The sequence below is a fragment of the Sebastes umbrosus genome, chromosome 16, assembly GCF_015220745.1.
Source record: "Sebastes umbrosus isolate fSebUmb1 chromosome 16, fSebUmb1.pri, whole genome shotgun sequence".
NCBI classification, from domain to species: domain Eukaryota; kingdom Metazoa; phylum Chordata; class Actinopteri; order Perciformes; family Sebastidae; genus Sebastes; species Sebastes umbrosus.
Genome location: NC_051284.1, coordinates 13,796,342 through 13,815,632, shown reverse-complemented (window position 1 = coordinate 13,815,632; position 19,291 = coordinate 13,796,342). Strand labels below are relative to the sequence as shown.

The 19,291-nt window shown below is 42.0% G+C and overlaps 1 long non-coding RNA gene across 2 annotated transcripts in view; it reads left to right on the top strand.

Annotated features, from left to right (window-relative positions):
- LOC119474323 overlaps window positions 1-19,291 on the top strand; it is a 58,140-nt gene that overhangs the window by 19,921 nt on the left and 18,928 nt on the right. The window lies entirely within an intron of this gene.

The following is a 19,291-nucleotide window of genomic DNA, read 5'->3' as shown; positions in this document are numbered from 1 at the left end:
CGATTAGGCCAACATCATACCAACTCGACACATACTGACGCTTTGTCAGACCCTCTGCATCACTTTTCAATATCATCGCCCTGCAGAGCCGGAGAGCCCCTGCAGACACTCCGTTTTAGATGTACGCATGCGCCAGTACCAGAACCACAGTTAGACGTACGGACCATAAACTGTATATAAGTTAAGTCAAGTCAATTATATTGTATAGCCCAAAGTCACCAATTTGCCTCAGGGAGCTTTTCAATCTGTACAGGATACAGGGGCCGTGCTCTCTGGCTCTGCAGGTCGATGAATCTATCACTATTCAGTCCCAGTAAACACGTGCTTAACGTTGTGAATTAAACAAAAACACTTGCGTAAGTTTAGGCAATAAAACCACTAATTTAGGTGTAGGAAAAAACAACATGGTTGGGCTTAAAATTACTATGTTTGTACAGTGAAAATCTGACTTGACGTTGTGAACATGTGACACGAACGAACAGCTGATTGTAACATGAAAGTGAAACTTAACGCACAAATGGATGAAACTGGATGAAAGCCATGTGTTGTTGGGCCCATCCACCCACCTTGTAGCCTACGTCTCTTTCGCTCTTTAAACTACGTCACCACAGCACTTTCCCACTTGATATAGTTATACTGGCGCTTGAGGGTGCCCCGTGTGGCGGTATCGAATGCCGACAGCTGTGACAAAGCGTCGGTATTCAGCGCCCCGGGAATCAGCGCCCCGGGAATCAGATTAGGCCTATTTTCATTTTTGATTTAATATGGTGATTATTTTCTCGATCAATCGATTAGTTGCTTGGTCTATGAAATTTCAGATGCCGATCAATTAACGATCAGTTTTTCCCAAAGCAAGATGACGTCCTCAAATTTCTTTTTTTGTCCACAACTCAAAGATATTCAGTTTACTGTCATAGAGGAGTAAAGAATCCAGAAAATATTTTAAGAAGCTGGAATCAACTTTTTTTCTTAAAAAAGGACTCAAACCGATTGATCGATTATTGAAATAGTTAGCGATTAATTCAATAGTTGACAACGAATCGCTTAATTGTTGCAGCTGTAATTTACCATCATTTCCTTGTCCATGGTCTCTGCAACATGCACAACTTTTGATGGGATCCAAACATAGCTCCGGAGTAAGCCACTATTAAATTCATTGCACATTTATATTTGATTAATATTTTAGACAAATCCCATGCATTTATCATGAGCCTGCCAATTTGGTTGTGCCTTTAACCCCGCTCTGCTAAGCTGCTTATGATTCCATGCCACAATTTATCATTGTAAACACTGTTTACATAACATTAATATGGATGTATTTCCCTTGCAAGCAAATGGGTGACATAATAGATTCCACACAGCAAAACTAAGCCTAATTTATTTTGATCCGACTGGAGAATAATAATGACATAACTACAGTATTTACAGTGACGCCGTCTGCGGTTTAGTCAAAAACATACCAAAAACAGTGCTTATCAGAGGCTGTAACGCTATGCCAAAAAGTAAAAGACTGATATACAGCCACTGAACACTGGACACATATCTTATTCAGAAGGAGCACTCTGTTCCACAGGCTCATAAAAATGTCTGGAGTTAATAATGTGCAAGCCCAGGCTCTGTCACTTTCACTGGGAGTTGCATTAAGGTGCTGATGGACACTTTATGGGGGAAACATGGAGCTGCATTTATAAGACGGGGCACACATGAGCAGCGTCGTCTCCTAGAGTCACCTTGTGTTCACATGCGCGAGGCGACGTGGCATAACGGCTCGGCCGTCCCCTGATGGATACCTCTCCCTCAGGAGACGAGTATATTAGAAGAGGGGGCGAAGGGGTGAGGGGGGGTGGGGGGGGACCAGAATCTGAACCTGTTTATCCATTATTCTTCTGTCTCCATCAGCCTTCACCGCAGGATTCAGAGAAACATTTTCTAATGAAGATCTGTGTCAAACCGGCACAGGAGACATCCGCAACACATCCAAATCTAAAATGTGGCGTCATGCAGGTAAAACCAGTTTAACCCAGTGGTGCCACATTAAGCATAATTTGTGAAAAGAGCAGATTTCTCCTTGGACCAGGCTTCTGTGGATGGACTGTGAATATTGATGGTCCTCACTGTGCCCCTTTTCTTCTGCTCCATTTTCCACTCTATATTTAGGCACTGTGTCACTACATAGCAGATGCACAATTTGTCAAGCGTTTTCTCCTCTGAGCCTTGTAATTCCGAGAAACAAAAAGATTATTATACGCAGGTATTCACGTGCTCTAGACTGACAAAGAGCAACACTAAAGCAGAAAACGTTCTTACAGTTACCACTTACTGACTTCCCCTCCACCCCTGTTTGATATCGCTGCCAACTCTTGACACCGTGAACTTTCCCGGGGCCCATTAACCGGCTTTAATCGCGTAAACACTTTTGGGAATTAATCACCCTAATCCGATTGGCAGAGAAAGTATCAAACCACTTAATTTGATCTGGCCTAGCCGGCTTTTGCAAAGAAAGGGGAGGTTTAAGCAGCTTTTCCCACATGACCGTACTGTGCATTATTTCCTGTTTGATTAAACGCTTTAACAAGGCGTATGCCAGTAGAGCACCTCTGACCACTGAAACAGCCCACGGGACTGATGAAAACAGAGCAAAAATACACAATTAAACCTGTCTGGATACTTGGAAGTTCACATTTGCAGCCCAGTTTAGACACATTTGCATATTTACAGCACAATTTCAAACCAATTTTGTATCTGTTTCATATCAAAAGGAGTCAATCAATTCTTACATATGTGGCTTAGACTGTTTATAAGAAGTGGACGTAGTCACCCATTGGTTCATGGACTTGTGTTTTGAAAGCCTTGAGTTCAGCATTTTTGCTGTCAGCATCTTGATTTTTGGTTGTAACGATCTTGGCTTTTGGCCGTCGCATCTTGGTTTTTGGCCGTTGCCATCTTGTTTTTTGGCCATTGCCATCTTGGTTTGTGGCCGTTGCCCATCTTGTTTTATGGCCATCTCCATCTTGGTTTTTGGCCGTTGCCATCTTCTTTTTTGGCCATCGTCTTCTTGTTTTGTTGCAACCAGATGTGACACGAGAGGGTGGAGCTAAGTACAACCGAATGCTGAATTTTGTAGTAGACCAAAAAGGTTATAATTAACTTTCTTGAACTGAAAACACACTGTGAAAGGGTTGAAGTTCTAAGATGAAAACACGGACAACTCCCAGACCGGACAACGCCGTGGTAGCGACCTGTCAATCACAAGGTAGCCACGCCCTAAAGCATACCCTGCCTTATGGTCTATTTGACTCTAAATGGGACCATAATATACTAATTGAACATCATGCTGTATTGAAGAAGACTTGAAACTAGCGATTGAGACCATAAACTCATGTTTACAATGTTTACTGAGGTAATAGATAAAAGTGGGGTCATTTTCTCATACAATCAGACGTCTTTTTGCAGCCAGAGGAGTCACCCCCTGCTGGCTGTTAGAAAGAATCCAAGTTTAAGGCACTTCTGCAATGGCTTCACTTCTCAGACCGGAGATTGCGGCCTAACTTGTGGTTATTTTCATCAAATAATCTATTTTTCTGCTGCTGGTGTTCATTGCAGACATCAGGTGTTGGCCAAAGAGGTCAGTTTGCTGAAAACAGTGGGACTTCAAGCCCTGCGGCGTCAGGCAGGTTCAGGTGCATGAGCAGGAGGGGGTTGGGTTTTGGCAGGAACAGAGGCTGGAGCTCCTTCCAGACCTGGAGGCATGCTGCAAGCCTTGAACTGAAATCCCTCAGTAGGGCAGAAAGCCACGACTAAATACTGCCTCATATTCACCACCTGACTCGGTACAATGAGCTGGCCAGGAAGCGGATGACAGCGTCATGTCTTGTTGTGGGCAGAGGGAGAGTATGTAAATTTGAGTTGGTGATTAATACGATAGTAGGTAGGTGGGGAAATAAATAACAGATCCAGCTGAACGCCTTCAGGCAGTGGATATTTGTTCCAAAGGAGCAAATTGAGCTTAAGAGGCGACAAAAGCTCTTTTCTAAAGCTCAGTTTGTTTACCATAAACGCCGCTGCTATCTGGCTCCCACAGAATTAAATTCAGAGAGCCATATTACACAGCTTCACTTTAATTATTTGTTAAGGTCTGACAGGCGATCTGTACAGCATTAAAGGAAACAGATTTATTGCCCTCTTACATCCAGAGAAAATGAAAATGAGTTTGACTCCTACAGTAGGTTGTCATAATGAAAAACATAATAGTCTGCGAATGCCAACATTATGAGAAGCAATTCCATTAAAGTGTTAGAAAGTTGCACAGTGTGTGACTTTTCAAGGTTCTTCTACAAATGTCCAATCAGAATATTAACAGTATGTGTCTGGAAGTTGGCCCACGTCTGTGTGTCGGTGGGTACGAGGGGCGGGTGGATGCGTGGGGGGAGTCCCGAGGGACTGGCGGAGGCTTTTTGGCTTGGCAATTATCTAACACACAAATGCAATATGTGTCGAATTAGCTGAAAGCGCTCCATCAGGAGGGGGAGAGGTCGGAGTCTCAGACAGAAAGCACCACTTTGTAACTCTCCCCTTCACCTATAAACACACATCCCTTCAGCAGTAGCATGGAAAATGCAAAGTGTGCAACTTGGGAGCCGATCCGGCCTGGAACCGCAGTGGTTAACGTCAATCATAATTGGGCTTCCTCCCACAGAAGCAAAGTGAACGAGGACAGTGGGGAGCTTCTCATCTTCACACGTCGTTCCACTCTAGAGAAACGCTGTGTGCAGATTAATGGCATCCTCCGTGGCGAGATTTGAAAACTTCCATTAATGGAACACCAATGATAATTTATTTGGACAGGCGAGCTGCTTCTCTGTGAATAATGAAGTGGCCTTGGGATCATTAATATGATGGATTCCCTCTAATGTAGGGATGCTGTGCCAGAAGTCCTAGCTGTAAAAAGAAAATATATACTAGCTGTGTACATTGTTTGTGTTATTGATTTGACACCCTGTCCCTCTTTAAGGGGATTGAGGATTTTATAAAGAAATAATACCTCAGACGATTACCATTTGAAACATTAATAGTGCTAATGAACACACATTAATCCTGTGGAGAGTGTGTGGAGAGTGTATGTAGGTGTACCAGGTGATGAGTCAGCCAGGCATGACAGTCTGCTGCACCACTTGCAGGGATGTGCTTTTACTCACAGTCGATCCCATCAGTCCAAAAGGAAGAATTAACAATTAACTGTGCCAAACCCTGCCGGAGCTGCCTTCCCTGATGTATCATGGGACCGGCCTGCATATGTTGGAGCTCTCTGCTTTAAGATTTTTCCATTATACCTATTAAAGTATCTATTAAATAGCAGAGGATTTAGCGTTATGCCTTCAATGTTCTGAGCAAAACAGAGCACGGACGAAGCCAGATTTACCCTTTCCGTCTGTGGTTGTGGGGCTCTGCTGTGGACGGGTTATAAATAGGTAATCGTATAGGAGCTGCTGCAGGTTAAGCAGGGGAGCTCGCTGAGGGCCGGGGTGACTCATCGCCCTGTCTCTTTGCATCATGTCAGTTACCTGGAGTCTGCACCTGTCACTGGTACCCCCTACCACCACCTCCAAACCACAGACACGTACACATAAACAAGAGCCTGTTGGAGGATGCACCACTGCACCACTAAGTGCCTACTATCAACATTTTTTACAATTTATTAAATTACGACGCGTAATGTGAAAGGAGTCGCTTTTAGTGACAAACCCATAAAGAATGATCAGCTCTGCAGTTCCCCTAAGTCAACCCTGTCTCCTCCAAAGTTATGTTCCCATATAAACTGCATGCTCAGTTATATTTGGAAGGTAATTTGTCACAGATTACGTTTGCAGTTTTAAACAGTTTTGAACACGAGGTTAACGTTGTAAATTGAAACGAAACAAAAACGCAACAAAACTACTTAGTTAGGTTTAGTAAAAAACAAAAACATAATGGGTTTGGCTTAAAATAACTATGTTTCACACGGGACACGAACAGCGGTCTCCTGGGGGAAAATCCTGTGTTTGTTGGACCCATCCACCTTTCCACCTGCCCGCCCGCCCGTAGTGGACTTTCTTGCTTATTATACTCATTATTATACCAATAACGTTATCAATCCACATAACTTTCATTAACGGTTGCTCGATATACTACGTCACCTGCTCTGTTTTCGCTCTTCAACATTGACACAGCAATTTGTGTATTGTATTGTATTGTGGGTTGCGATAGTTTATTTATCTATAATTATGTCTTTGGTTATTTGATGCAGATATGAAGCTTTGTATGCTTATGATGTGTTTTCTATTGTGCATGTAATGGTTTTACAGTTTTACACAGGTTTCTGGCATTGTTAGATGTTGGCCACTTTTTATTGAATTGGGCAGGTTTTAGGTTGTGATTGGGTTGGAAATCTGACCTGGCAACACTGGTTGTGCCCCACTGGTTAGCTAATGGGCGCTGCTCTGTACTGTACTCATACGGCGGTTACTGCTGATAACGCCATCCCGACTCACAGCATCGTCGCGGAGGCATAGCACCCACCCTCCGGTTCCCCCTCAGGTGAACACTGTTAGCTCTGTCAACACTGTTGCCTTTGTTTGCACTGTTTGTGCTGTTAGCACCATTATCTGCTAGCTGCCTGCTCAGCCATCTCCGTGTTGAGAGCCGTATGGAGGCAACAGAAATGCTCTGAATTCTGTATGGAGCACCTTCAAATGGAACTCGTGAACTCGTGTTTACAACATGGGAAGTCGTGTACATGAGTCGTGAACTCGGAAATTTCAGAAACTTTCCACTTCCAAGGTCGTGAATACGACATGAGGGGGTGTGTGTAATGTGTAAATAGGCAGGTGTTTGCTAACATATTAGCCACAACAACTTTATATATCAGTATTGTGTTCACACAGCTTGTGCCCGCTGCCTCTAAGTAGCCAAAAAAACATGTTATTGCAGGTTTAAGGAGACTATGCCCTTACCAGAGCAGTTTAAATGTAGCCCATGTTTAAAGTTTAAACACAGATTGCTTTGTCTTAACTGTAATCTTCGCCGGCTGAGCTCCCCAGCCCTATTGCAGTGCTGGCACAAAGATTGTGGTTTATTTACGAAAGTCGATTGCCTTTGTGCGTTCTGCTGCTGTGAAAATAAGGCTGGTCCAGATATTCTTTATCAGTTTTTGTCGTGCACAAAATCATTTCATACTTTGTGAACAATAAAACTAAAATGCTGATGGAATGATTGTAGTAGATTGCATAATACTCTGCAGTGTAATGTGTTTGAAAACTATATTCTGCAGAAACAAAAACTGTAAAACTAATTATTTCTTTTCATGAAGCTTGCATTATGTATGCACCGTAAAACTCTCCTCTTCTGCTTCCCCCTATGATTTGAATCAATAGCCACACATTCCCTAATGTTCCTCTTTAATGTCCTTCTCTGAGCTGTAATTTCAGGTGAGTTTATTATCTGAGCCTTGGCAGGCTGCCGCTTGTGCCCTTATTTAAAAAGCTATTTTTAGTGCACACTGCCACGGTGGCTGATGTTGTTTCTAATAAACAATACAAGACACCGTGGGATTCCTGTGGGTGTCAAAAGGTCAGGAAGGACTACTCATTTGTGTGCCATCCTGCCTCTCATTTTCAAAAGCCACTAATGGACCCACAGGAGTTGCAAGTCTTTCCATGCTGAAGGACCAATCCGGACATAATTAAAGCACGGCAGAAATCTATGATGCCCTGCCACACGATCGGTGTCCATGTCAATGGCCGCTCACAACTGCTCCGCAGGATATGTGTTGACTTGGACAGCCTTTTAAGAGAATCAATGCTCACACGTGTAACCCTTGGGAGAGAAGTAATCAGCAGGATGTAAGATGAAGAAAGAATTCTGTATCTGTCCGAGGCTGTTTAAATGACCGGTCTGCTCTGCCATATTAGTTTGGTCATTTATCCCCGGACAGCTGTCTGCTGCAATAGAGTGATCCTCCTGAAAAGCAGTAGGTCCTATTTTTCATCCCAACATGGTCATGATGTTCTCTTATTTCATGGCAGCAATATCCCCATGCTCCTCAACAATTCAGTTAATATAAAACCATGAAACAGGCGGTAAGATCAACATGACAGTTGCTGAAAAATGACACCGTGTGAGAAAAATATGTCCATTGTAAGAATGAAAGCTTCTCCACAAGCTGATCTGACTATGGATGGTACTTGACAACATTGACATTGCTTTCCCTTGTTAAGCTGAATAATATATGCCTCGCTATGCATAATTCATATGAAATGCAGTATTTGTGGACTCTTTTTTTTTTAGGAGTTCAAGGCTGGATTTGTCACCGCCACTGTCGTGTCAGTTGTTTATTTTTGGCATCAAGAGAGAAATGGAGGCTATCGGCAGGATGTAGGCCTAATGAGAACGTAACAACCACCATCAAAGCACACTAAACCACAGAGTAGCTGTTGTTTTTTTTTCTTATATTGGTCTGAATTATAAATTGAACATTCATGCATGTGAATGAATGCAAAATATTGGCCTATGAACCCACTAAACATATTTATGAGGACTGTGACAAACTAACTGTGACAGCTGAGAGATGCTGGACACAGACAGAAGTTGAGTCAGTTTAACACTGGGGAGTGCTGGAAGTATACATATTTTATTGGCATATCCATATTTTATTGAAGTGCTCATTATGTTGAGTGATGGCTCGGGTGGAGATTTAATCAGGTCCTTTAATCTCTCGTTCATTTCATAATGACCTATTTCTCACTTGACATTGAGTCAGAGGTGGACGGGCTGTTTTACTGTGGCTCTGAAAACTGTCAGCAAGAAAGTTTCATGTAGATTTCCACTTTGCAAGCTAGAAATGAGAAACTAATGTGAGATGCTGATGTTTGTATTGATAGGTAGATAACCCAACTTCCTCCTTCATTTCAAGGACTGAAATTAAATAGAGACGACACTGCCCGGGTTCAGAATATCAAGTTGTCTTAGTCAAATAATTGATTTCTTTGGTTCTAACTATAGCTGCTGTTTATTTGATCCTGTTTTCACATATCTTAAATCATCTGTTATATGACATATTATTCAAGATTAAAGGGATAGTTCCGGTATTTTGAAGTGGGGTTATATGAGATACTTATCTAGTGTATTACCTACATTAGATGACGGTCTGCATCACCTCCAGTTTAGAGAAACAGACAGGAGTTACTGTACAGAAGCAAAGCAATGTTCTGCTGTGGACGGGGCCGGCAGCAAAATGAATTTTAGCCACCTAAAAGAAAGGCCCACCTAAAAAAATGTATATCAGTTTAAGTGTACGCTATATTTAGAATATTTTCACCGCTCTACCTTGCCATCAAACAGCCCTTTCCGACGGAAAACTGAAGCCGACGTATCCATGTATGCTCTCGCCAAAGCCACGTTGAAAAAAACTGTAATTTTACAATGGCCAGAGCATAGATAACGGCTTCAGTTCCCGGTCGGAAACATAGTATAGCTGTCTCACAGCAAGGTGAAATGGGGAAAATATTCTGAATATAGCGTACACTTAAACTGATAGTGATTTTTTTAGGTTGGCCTTTCTTTCAGGTGGCTAAAACATATTTTGCTGCCGTCCCTGTCCACAGCAGTACATTGCTTTGCTTCCATGCAGTAACTCCTGTCTGCTTCTCTAAACTGGGGGCGTGCCGATCGCCATCTACTATAAATAATACACTGACTATGGATATATACCTTCAAAACACCTGAACTATCCCTTTAAGTGTAAACAAGACCTAGAGTCTACACTGCAATAAAGGATTTTTAAGAAAGTAAAAAAAGCTTGTTTTGGCCTATTTCTAGTAGGGCTGTTTTTGCAGTGTACAGCCATGCTAAGCTGTTAAGCTGTACTTATTTCGGCTAAATGCTAATGTCAGCGTGCTAACAATGATAATGCTAACATGCTGATGTTTAGCAGGTTTAATCACCATATTCACCATCTCAGTTGAGCGTGTTTTGACCTGATGGTGGCGCTAAAAGTCAAGAGATCACTAAAGTTGTTAAAATTCATCTTGCGTACCACATTTCATGGCAATCCATCCAATAGTTGTCAAGACATTTCATTCAAAACCACAACTGTTGAGAGAGGGGAAACGTGATCACCAAATGAACTGCGCTTCATCCTCTGGGAACCATGAATGTCAAATGTAAAAGTAGATTGAAGTAGATTTTGAGAGATTTCACTCAGTATAAGTGAACATTTTAACCTGCTAGTAGCACTAAAGGAAAAGTCAGGGGATCACCAAACACATTAGGTTTGATCCTCTGGGTAACATGGATATCTGTACCAAATTACATGACAATCCATTCAGTAGTAGTTGAGATATTTCAGTCTGCACCAAATAAAACCACACTGCTTGCATGACTAAAAACATACAGGTTGGTAATGTACATGTCTGTAAAACATATCTATCTTAATGAGTGACTTGTATAGCCAACATAACATGGCCTGCTGCTTCTGTGTTTACACATCGCATGTGCTATAAAGAGATTAGTTAAACATTAACAACTGAAACTATCAGTGTGACAAATAGAGTAGCTTCCTCCTACAAAGTGTATGTGGTACTCTATATAAGGGATGACAGTTTCTTAAAATAGGTTGACAATGTGACACCTAAGGCAGCCATGGTTACCAAGTATGAGATACAGGAAGGGGGGGAGGGTGAACCTGTAGAGGAAGCATATGGGTTATCTGGGTTAGTAGCCTAGAGGTAATTCACTGGAGACTATGCATGGGCATTTTTATATATTTTCTATAGACGCAGTGCGTGGTATATATGGTGCATGTGCTTACATCCAGATTTGCAATAAACCTGTGCAGGGAATGCTAATATTATAATTAAAGCTACTTAAATGGCTCTGTTCCATGCAAAGGTTCCTGTAACTGCAGGCTTGCTCGCCAAGTTACGTTGGCAAGTAAATATAAGTGAGAAACAGGAAATCACAGAGACAGTCGTGCAGGGAAGAGACACATTTTCATCGGAAGTGTTTGATTTTGATTTTTTTTTTTTTAACAAATCATTTGCTTTGATAAAACAGGATGAAAAAGTTGGATTGAATATGCAAGTAGATCTCTTACCACAGTAGGTATGACTGCTGGATGTTCACAAATAGTACTGCCCATATGTGTGTTTGCACAAGTAACCAAACAACACCTGATCTCAGACCTACAGTAAGAGATGACAAATACAGTAAGTGTTAAACTCTTACCCAGCAATATACGTTTTTTTAGATATCTCCAAAGATAATAACTTGCACAAAACAATAAAACTGAATTAAAACAAATCATGGCAGGCTATTCTTAAAAGTGTGATTGATAACTGAGGTTCATAATTTGCTGGAAACAGTATTAAAAAGTAAATGATATAGCTATCTAATAATATACTGCATGTAGTTTGTAGTGTCTATCCAGTGTTGACTACAGAATTCTTCAAATGGTACTCTGAACCGCGGCGGCTGCATTGTGACCTTATTTTTGCTCATTATTTCTTTTGTTCCTTCTCTCTGTCCACTTCCCACTCCACTTTCAAGTGTAAGGAACTCTTGCAAGCAATTGCAACACGGCTCACAGTGCTCATGTCCAAAGTAACACATCTTAGATGTAGTTTTGTGCAGCATGCTGGTAATATTTCACCAGGCAACAACAAAAAGTACTGCGGATGGGAAATGTAAAAGTGGGGAGAAGTGTGCTCGCACCCACATATCTATGCTCATCAAAATACCCAACTCTCCAGGAGTCGACATGGTCTGTCCCTCAATTTGTGCAGCACGTTGCACCGCTCGCTCATTCCACTGGGACGTGAGAGTTTGAGGCTTTCTGACATGCCAGGAGAGAGGTTCCCAGGCGATGTGATATATAAATGAAGAGCTGTGGCTGCACAGGTCTGAGCTGTCTGCTCACATCATCTGCGGGCTTCTTCCTCTCATGCCGTTGGCGAGGCACGAGGAAGGTCAGGAGTCAGCCGTATTCCTGGACCTTGTGGGTCGATTGAAAGATTAGACCTTGCGAGCAGCTCCCTGACTACCTCGCTGCAGCAATCTCACATAAATGACTGATGAGCAGTGCAGGTACTGTATGTCTCTGTTTTGTCTGTTGATCAAATGTACTCCAATCTTAAACATTGAAAAACAAAACAGGACCATCTTTCACCTCCCGTTATCCTGCTCTGAAGGAAGTGGCTACAATGCTAATGGTCTCTCTCCAGGGACGCCTGCAGGGAGGAAAGCATCAGATCACATTAATCTGAACAGTTGGCCGCTCCCCGTGGGTTGGCTGCTCACAGATGGTGGAGAGTTGTGTGTGTGATGTGTTAAACTTCTCTCAGGTTGACCCAAATTAACTTGCGCCAATCACACTACTGACTCCAGGGATCAGCAAGGTGATCCTCGATGATTACAGTAAAAAATAATGGTTGGATGTAAGTCTACAAATAAAACAGGAGTCATTGTTGATTCAAAGCAGCCACTAAAGGTGACTGTCCAGCATCTATTAGACTTTTTTTCTTAAAGGTACAGTGTGTAGGATTTCGCGGCATCTAGTGGTGTGGTTGCAGATTGCAACCAACTGGGTACCCCTCCGCTCACTCCTCCCTTACCAAGACTGCGGTAACGTGAGCCATAGAGTGCAAAACCGTGGTAACACTGTTCGCCTCGCTCAGAGGCCATCCTTACCACAATAACACTACTTTAGAAGCAACTGAAGTCAGACGGTGGCTGGCGGTACCACGGTTTTGCACTCTGCGGCTCATTACCGCAGTTTCACAAGCATATCGGAGGACTACGGTGGCCTTCAAGTAACATAAAAACGTGAAAGTCTCTCTCTAGAGCCAGTGTTTGGTTTGTCCATTCTGGGCTACTGTAGAAACATGGTGGAGCAACATGGCGGACTGGACTCTGTGAAGAGGACCCGCTCCCTATGTAGATATGAAGGGCTCATTCTAACGAAAACACAACGATTCTTAGTTTCAGGTGATTATACACTAATGAAAACATAGTTATGAATATTATATTCCATTTCTGCTAATAGATGCACGGTGTATGAGAACAGCCTGAGTAGTGAGTCAAAGAGTTGATTGTAAGTGGATTTTTTTGTTACCGACAGAGCCAGGCTAGCTGTTTCCCCCTCTTTCCAGTCTTTATGCTAAGCTACCTGGCTGTAGCATACTGTATTTACTGTACAAATGAGAGTGGTATCGATCTTCTCATCTACCTCTTGTCAAGAAAGCGAACAAGTGTATTTCCCAAAATGTGGAACTATTCCTTTAACTGGTTTATACAAGATACAGGTCCCCTGTGATCTCCTGAACAGTAAGTAGTTGTAAGTAGCAAGTAGAGGAATGTTTTGCTCATGTACCTCATTGAGAATTTAATATGCTGTCAGTACAAATCAGCAATAAAATCAAAGCAGCTAGGTTTTGAACAGAAATGGTACAATAAATTTTTTTCATCATGCAGCGACTGTACTGTATAGTTTCAATTTTTCACTTTTCCACCTGGAGATCTGACCTTCAAAGAGAATATAGAGTCGACGTGGGGAGGGAATGATAGAAGCATCTCTATTTCTGACCTTTCAGTGATGTATCGCCGCTGAGCATTAAGTGATATCAATGGTTTCGTGTCATTATGATGTGCCAAGTACATACGTCACGGTATCTGCCTCCAGACATTTCAGGTAGACTGTGCTGGACACGTGGACATCATGTCCTTATGTCCAGGGTCATTGGAGAAACAGAGGGTGGTTCTCCAACTGCAACCAGCAGACTCTTAAACAGCCTGCTGGCCTTCATTAAAGCCCTGTGGCTATTTCATCGAGCCATGATGGAGAGGTGTGTGACTGATGCTGTGAGTAAATGGACAGTCTCACACTCTCTCTGTGTTATTGCTGCAAAGAACAACGTTTCATTATACATGGATGCACTGCCGAGGCAAACTGAAGCTCCATTTAACAAATGATCACAACTCCAGCGCAGTGATTGTGTTTCAAAAGCCCTGAAATTTGAGAATGATTGGATTTGACTGTAGCATTAGTGCACCATGTGCTGGAGTGAATATCACAAACTCAGTGAGGTTCCTGGGTCGAAATGTTGAATCAAAAGCCTGGAAATATTGGCCCACTCAAATCTAGGCCCTAATTAAAGAATGATTCCATCAGGGAGACATAACAGAATACGATACGCAGCTCGCTGCCAGAGTCTATCCTTTCTCTAATAGCACAGTGTTACATCTAATTTGTGTTTTCACTTTTTATAGGGGCACATTCAGTGGACATGCAGCAGTTATTGCAGATGATGCATTGTATGTGTTATCACACTGTGCACGACGTATTAATATAAAAACATCACTCCGGTTATTACATTTGTCTTCACAGTTTTTATTTTCTGTCTACTTCTATGAGATCCACACTGAATCTGCTCCTGCTGGAACACACATATTGGAGCAAACTATGACTGTTTGGAGATACGCTGTGCAAACACACTGTCTACAGGCTGGTGTATGTAAACGAGCTGCGGCAGCTGCAGAAGTCTTGCCTACAGGAAAACAATAAAGTCCTGCCAGAACAAGAATACGTGGAGAGAAATTAATTTAAAGTTGATGTTCTCTGTTTTATTGCACCTTGCATGACTTGGCAATAAGTGAAAGAGAAAATCTACAAGCTTTTACATTATATTATTGTAATGCAAAGAGGCGTGAACAAGCTATTAGCAATGTCGGTCGTTCAGTCCGCCACCTTTTGTCCTGACAAAATAATAATAAATAATAATAATAATAATAAATATCTCAACAACCATTGGATGGATTTCCATGAAATTTTCTAGATATATTTTATGCGCTCCAGAGGATGAATCGTACCGTCTTTGGTGATCCCCTGACTTTTTATCTAGCGCCATCATCAGGTCGAAAAGTTTATTGTCCAGTATTTTGGTTTATGACCAACTATCTGTAAAGCTAATGGCATTCCCAGTTTGTGTTTAGTGATAATAAGTAGGGCTGTCAAAGTTAACGCAATGAAAACGCGTTAACACAAATTTCTTTAACGCATTAACGCAATCAATCTTTTGGAGGTTGCAGCAGGCTCAACTAAACTAGAAAACCTAAGGAATCCATTGTTACCAACATTGTCATAGTAGCTTGTCGCGAAGGAGGTTAAATAACGCTCCAAACGTGGGCTAAATTTTGGCGAGGAAAAACTGCCATGGCCATTTTCAAAGGGTCCCTTGACCTCTGACCTCACGATATGTCAATAAAAATGGGTTCTATGTGTACCCACGAGTCTCCCCTTTACAGACATGCCCACTTTATGATAATCACATGCAGTTTGGGGCAAGTCATAGTCAAGTCAGCACACTGACACACTGACAGCTGTTGTTGCCTGTTGGGCTTCAGTTTGCCACGTTATGATTTGAGCATATTTTTAATGCTAAATGTAGTACATGTGAGGGTTTCTGGACAATATTTGTCATCGTTTTTTGTTGTTAATTGATTGCTGTTGAAACAGGTAACCTGAAAAAAATCATGTGCCTCTGTGTCCTCCGGCATCTGCAAGCTTTCACAGACCGAAGGAAAACAAGCAGTAAGAGCTGATCTGAGGTCAATGAGAGCCTGCTGTCAATCACTCGCGAACTCCGACCAAACGGTCAAACTAGGCAGCGCTGATCAAATATTAATCAATATTATGTTACGTTAATGCCTATTTCTCGCCTCAAATGTTTTCCGAATCATCTTGTAGTGTACGGCCTAGCTGTAAAATGAGAAAGTTCAAATAAATATAAAATAATCTAAAGCTTTTGAGCACCACTGGTTTTAATGTATTAAATAACATTAAACATAACATTTTCAAATTTAGTGTTTTATAGTACATCAAGTCTTTATAGAGGATCCTGCAAAACAGGCACACGTGTGTTATGAAAACAAGCTGTCCACCATAACATCATGGCAATTTCTGATTTCACTGATCTGTACTGCACGTTGTATTTTTGTGTTGGTGTAAGCAGCAGACTGTGGTTCCTATTAGGCGGGTGGAGGAGTCCAACTGTGTCCCACTGCTCAGTGGAAACAGAAGGAGATGCTGAGTTTAGAGGGTTCAGATACAGACCGGCTCAGACGAGTGCTTGATTTGCTCTGTGTTACTCACCTTCATCAGGGATTCTCACTGGGGGTTAACTCACTCTCCTCCTACTACTTCCTCCCCTCCTCGCTCTATATCTGCTCCTCTGCTGCAATGCTTTGCTTCACTTTCCTTGATCTCGGCAGTGTGTTGTTTTCAGAGGGTTCTGCTGATTGTCGAAGGCGCTCCGGTTGCTCCAGCACCGCAGCATCTGCTCTTCTCTCAGCTCGTTTTCTCTCCATTTTTTCTTCTTTTTCTCACCCGCCCGCTTCCTTTTTTCATCAATAAATCTTCCTCTTCTGCAGTCTTTGCTCTGTTACATACAGTACCATATAGCCTTCTGTTCTTGGCATGGGCAAGTACTTTACATCAAATGCTATGATGTACTTTGGCAGCTTCATGATGTACAATTTCTTGGCATAATACCACATAAAACAAGCTATTCTGACAATCTGCTCTTCAAACCAGCTCAAATGCACAAAATGCGCATTTACAACATTTAGAGCTTGTTTTCTATCTACTACGTCTTCGCTTTCCACTAAAGTACACCTTGAGGAGCAATAACAGAGAGTGAGAATCAATCATAAATCATCCTGACAGCTGCACTTGTGAATTGCATATTAACATAAATCTCACATTACCTGAACAACATGTACCTCCAAGCTGTTTCTTTTCTCATGATGTGTATTATTCATACTGTGACTAACAAGTCACAGGAACAAACAGTCTAACTCGGATACACAGAACAGCCTAAATAAGGGATGTGTTTTTGTGGGTGTTATTAAGTAGCCTATGCTTCTGTGTATCCAGCCAAAATAGATGCCCGTGCCAAACCCGATGGGGAGCCATTACTACAAGAAGAGAAGTTGTTTTGTATGCCAGCAAGAGGAATACTGTGAAGCCACTAGGGCTGCAACTAACGATTATTTTCATTATTGATTGAAATGTCAGAAAATAGTGAAAAATCACAGTTTCACAACTCCAAGGAGACGTCTTTAAATGTATTGTTTTATCAGTCCAAAATCCAAAGATATTCAGTTAAATATGATATAAAATGGAGAAAAGCAGGAAATCTCCTTATTTGAGAGGCTAAAAATAGCATTTTCTGCCATTTTTGCATGGAAAAAGTGCTTTAACGATTACCAAAATATTGTCCATCACCATCTTCGTTTTTGACTGTCACCACCCTGGATTTTGACTGTCGTCGTCTTGGTTTTTGACTGGCTCTGTCTTGGTTTTTGACAGTCGCCGTCTTGGTTTTTGACTGTCGCCGTCTTGGTTTTTGACTGGCTCCGTCTTGTTTTTTGGCTGAAAACTGCATTTTATGCCATTTTTGCATGAAAAATTACTTAAACGATTAATCGATTATCAAAATATTTTGCGATTATTTTCTGACGATTGACTAATTGATTAGTCGACTAACCGTTGCAGCTCTAGAAGACACTTCATGTACAATTCTCCACCCTTTATGGGTGTACAGAGCCTTATCCTGAGGAAGCCAGAAATGTCAGCTGATGTTGCTTTGTGGGTACATTCACAGTCAACAATGTCGCCCACAAATTCATTAGCCTTGTATCAGCTTCAGGCTTTGTCTCTTCTCTGCAGCATTACCAGGAGCTGATAAGTGGATTTAGTCTGCATTATGAAGCAAAAACTACATGATTGTTAAAGGCCAAAAAGGGACACAGCTGAGCAATGATGTTTCCGCTGGCAAACTCCTGTACAGCCCTTCTCTTGTTAAACTCCTCCACTATCATCAAGGTTAATTAAACATTTCACCATGGCTTCACACGGTTTTCAAGCCACCTCCGGAAAATTTCCACAAATTGTGTGTCTTTCTCTCTTTTCTCTCTCCACCTCCACTCCTCTGCTCTCCCACAAGGGTCCTTTGGCCATCGTTAGAACTTAATGAACTCAGTTTAATAATCAAAGGGAATTAGTGGAGTTCGGCAGTGGTGTTGCCATCACCTACAGGCATTGTGGGGCTGGCTGTTCCTCCTACTGTTTGAAACGAGAGTGTGTTAAATGTGTTGTGTTCTCATTGCACTCGCTGTGTCCCACACTCTGCTATCAGGGGGACATAATGGGATGTTCCACATCTTTCCCTAATTAGTTTCGGAGTGTGTTCATTAGACTTAGCAGATTTAGTTAACTTATGGGTATCTCACAATGGCCCAATTCCCCCAAGTACACTGATGTCTGGGTGATAAATCATCACTGTCTGCACACTATAATGAGGTACACTTTTGAAGTGTCATATTTTGCTCTCGATGTATGGAGAGTTGCACCTTCAGGCTTAAATGCACCACAATTAATTATGTTTACATTCTGTAAATGGATTTCAGACTGATATATTTATCTTTATGATGACTACTTTAACATGCCAGGGTACATACATTTCTCCTTTCAAGCTTGCCATGAAGGGAAAAACGCAGCTTTTGCTGGGGCATCGCCCCTCGAGTTTAACACATGGTCTCTCTGTCACATTCTCTCAGCCAGCCATGATATTGGAAATTATTCAGCATTAGCCTGCACAGTGCCTGGTAGACTTACGGGGTGTTACTCCCTTGCAGCGGGGTGTCACATTCAAATAGAAGTAAATTAGCTGTCACCGAGGCTAGGTTTTGGGAGCTGGCGCTATGCCTCAGAGACAATCCCTTTTCACTGGGTCTCTGCTCACTGCCAAGTCGATGCGAGGCAACAAGTCATTATGGCTGCAAGAAATAAAGAAGCACAATATAATTTGAGTCAAATGGCTTTCTTTATCCGAGGATGAATTACCACCACAGAAATGCACATCAGAGCACCAGAGTAAAATCACCTGCTGTGTGCAGTATTGCTTAAAGAAAGCTGAATGATTTTAGGTACTTGGTTTGAATCTCTGCTTCTCCATCAGCAGACAGTTGCCCTCTCATTATCTACAGGCCAACATCATGTGTGCGGTGCTAGACTCATTACCAGCAACGAGCCCAAGGGACACGGCAGATTGTCACAGTCTCCAGACAACAGGGTGACACAGCCTGTCTTTAGGTTTATGTCACAAATTCATCATCCCTCCATTTTCTAGAACAATTTGCTGAGGATGATGCTTACATGAATCTCTTAACATTATTTTCTTATGCTTTCCTCATCTTTAAA